We start from the raw sequence: 3,809 nt of genomic DNA, 5'->3' as shown, positions 1-3,809 counted from the left end.
AAAATTCGAAAAATAGTGTCATCTCAATGTTTATAATTTGATTTCATACTTGATGTTAATTTGCTTGAAGACTAGCCGTGTCTAGGAACTTATTAATAAAAATATATTATTTGATACTGAAATTATTTGCACGGATGATAATGAGAAACGGGAATGATATAAGACCTGGCAAAAGATCCTTTTTGCCAAGATAAGTTACTGTTTATGATACAAGTTAATACTTTTACATAATATAACGCATAATAAATAATATAATTTTTACATAATTATACCTCCTATGTATTTCCCTGCGTTTAATATTTTCTTCTTAATTCTTCTTGGCATATTCGTTGCTTTCCATTACAATTTCACAGCTAAGCAACAGCTCAAATTTAAACTGAAAAAACTACAACCAAAATCTTAATAAACAATTGCATTATCAACATGCACCAAGATATTTAGATGTCTCGTACGAACCAAACACACATGATTTATCCCGAAATACGGGCTTCTATGACGTTTCCACACCATAAATTCTATCCCTCAAGGCGCGCCGACATATCGGATGCTTTATGAAGAGAGAGTCGGGACAGTTGGATGCGCCCTGCTTTTGAATACTGGCAACATGAAACTATGTTGTTAAAGGACGTTGGGATCTTTGCTCGGATCAACTAAGTGCGGTTTGATGCGAAAACTTGTTATCTTGGTGGCAATATGAACAGTTTCTGTAACTTGAGTTAAAGTATTAAGAAGTTCAACTTAAGTACGTATGCCGACAATTATATTAATCGTAAGGATAATGTAAACATTAAATTAGTGACTTGAAAACAGTGTTAACAATACATACTTCCTCTATGGTAGTGTTAAGATAATTAAACCTAATTAACTAAACCTAAAAGGAACTAATCAATAACTATCAGACTCTTAACAATAAGTTACTTGAGCCGTAGATGTAAAATAAAAAAGTGTAAGTTTCGAACAATATAAATATTAATAAAAAGTCATTTGAATTTTACGCGCCCTAAAGCCTCAACTACTACTCCAAGAGAATTCGTTGCAGCGGCAACATCACACTTTCAGTCAGAAATACACCCACGCACAGGCCAATCGCATTAAACTACAAAATGATAAAAAAATCTGAAAACTAAAACCAGGATTTTTCGTGAAAATATTAGTTATTAATGCATGATTTTTGGCATTGATTGAATGTTAGCAAAGGTGAAGACGAGTACGTGGTTTCATTTAGTAACGCAATGTCAATATGACGCTATATAGGCGGTCGCATTTAATATTTTTTACGTATAAAGTATATTAATTTTAATATAGCTAGTGTAAACGCGGTACCCAGGCGGGCAGGCCGGGTATAAATCTGACGCATCCGGCCGGCCACCGCGCCGGTAGTGGCGACGATTATTCACCCAATATCGAGTTTTGGCTTCACTTGCTAGCTTCTAATCTTCGCTTTCGTCGAAACTGGATTTATGTTCATGATGGAATAGTTCATTTTAAATATCGTATGGGGAATTTGGATTATGATGTTTTAAATGGAGTAGTCTTTTCATTTGTTCATTATAATACATTGAGCAAAAGTAAATAGAATGTTGTGATACAAGCTCCTGAACTGGGAATATCTGTATGTCAGGAGAAAGTTCCTTATATATAGATATACTAAACAACAACCGGTGAGTAGTTAGTTATATTTAACAGTATTTGAAATCTAGTTAGGTCACTGTGTGTCATTCTTATTGTAATATATATCTTGACGTCTAATTGTGTTTCAATACCTTCATGTTAATTAAAATGTTATACTCTACTATTTTTATTTACCGCAATACGATAAAACTTAGCAGAAATCGGAAAAGGTCTAATGCATAAATAGAACATTAAACAATGATTTACAAGTTAACATTACAAGTTTTATAGTTCCGAAGTTCTCACAAGGATCTTAAACACCGTAAGTAAAACAAACTTTGGACATTACTCAAAAATTCCTACCAAATTATGATAAAGCCTAAAAGCTTCTTGGCGCTACGACAAATCTGGGGATAGCTATCTTAAATCAATGTCGTCGCTCATTAGATTTTGTCCGCAGACCATGTTCTAAGTGAATATTGCGACCTTCAGCCATAGGTCTAGACATGGCCTTATTCGTAGTTTGTACTTAATAAATATTAGACTATACGGAAAACTCTATATAAGTATATAATGTCAACCGCATTGAGTACAGCTAAATGAAAAGAGTAGTGATTGTAAAAATATCTAATTTATTTATTTAATCGTTATCATATAAATGATTAAAATAATATCTATTCATTTCCTTTTGAACATATAACTTAAAAAGAATATAGTACTACAGCAAACAACTGTAAAATAAGAAAGATTAAACTAAGGAAAGGTGCAAAGGGTTCAATTGCTCCCGGCTATTTCTTACAGATAACATTTGCAACGGATAATTTTATGATTTTAATCGTGTTCTCACAAAAGACTTTCATTTAATCTTCATCTTCCTAATTTAAATTTAAAAACATTAGCAATAATTATAATTTATTAAGTAGGTATTATTAATATAAATACTATGTGTATATTTTGTACCACAACTGCCTTCCCCAACTTCTAATTATTATGGGAATTTAAACCATACTACCATATTATTGACTAGCTTCCGCTCGCAGCTTCGCCCGCGTGGATTTCGGACTTCAAAAATGGAGGAGGTGCTCAATTTGTCGGGATGTTTTTTTAAGTATGGTGGTATGCAGGTGGTCCGATTGTCCTGTCAGGGTCTGATGAAATCGAAGGAAGCCTATAGCATGATTCAGTATTCACGCGTGATGGCTTATTATTAGCGTATTTCATGTATAACTTTGGTGTTTCTATACCGATTTCTATGAATCTTTTTTAAGGAATATTTAATAATGTTAACTTTTTTAAATAGGGATGACTGAGAGTGTTATAAACGTAAGAGTAGTCAAATATAATGAGAAAGCTTCGAACTGCTAAGCTATCGGGAGTTACACGTGTTATTGTGAGTCAACCATAAAAGATAGACATATGCAGTCGTGGGATATTTTTTACATAATTTTAAGGAGAACATTTCCGTCATACATGATTTTTGTATAGCTTTAACCATTAAGGTTGCACACGCGACGGAAGCTTAAAAATGGAATAACTTCTCCCGTTTTCCCAACATTTCCCTTCACTGCTCTGCTCCTATTAATTGTAGCGTGATGAAAAGTATACTATAACCAGCACAGGAGTATGACAAATAATTGTACCAAGTTTCGTTAAAATCCGTCGAGTAGTTTTTGTTTCTATAACGGTTATACAGACAGACAGACAGACAGACAGACAGACAGACAGACAGACAAAAATTTTACTAATTGCATTTTTGGCTTCAGTATCGATCCCTAATCACCCCCTGATAGTTATTTTGGAAATATATTTCATGTACAGAATTGACCTCTCTACAGATTTATTATAAGTATAGAAGATATGTGGTGAGTTGGCAGAGCTTATTTGTGCTCTTTATCAACACAGGTTCTCACGTGCTCGTAATCCAGTACTCAGGACATGCTATTTTACATCTCTCATCCTTAAATAAATATAGAAAAATCAATTCTCCACTTCGTTCCTTCCGCCTTAAAACCTAAGTCCAACTCTCCACTTCATTTCTTCCACCTCTATACCTGATGGACTTTCTACACTGCCAGCTGCCCCATCAACTCACACCTCGTCCAGCCCAAACCCGCTAATACCGCTATCATATAAATCACTTCGCCATTTTGTTCTCCAACGCACCGATAACTCTTTTGTCATTGGGTGATGTAGTAGGT

The sequence above is a fragment of the Manduca sexta genome, unplaced genomic scaffold, assembly GCF_014839805.1.
Source record: "Manduca sexta isolate Smith_Timp_Sample1 unplaced genomic scaffold, JHU_Msex_v1.0 HiC_scaffold_705, whole genome shotgun sequence".
Lineage (NCBI taxonomy): Eukaryota > Metazoa > Arthropoda > Insecta > Lepidoptera > Sphingidae > Manduca > Manduca sexta.
The sequence above is the reverse complement of the archived record's forward strand: the minus strand, read 5'-3'. Positions refer to the sequence as shown.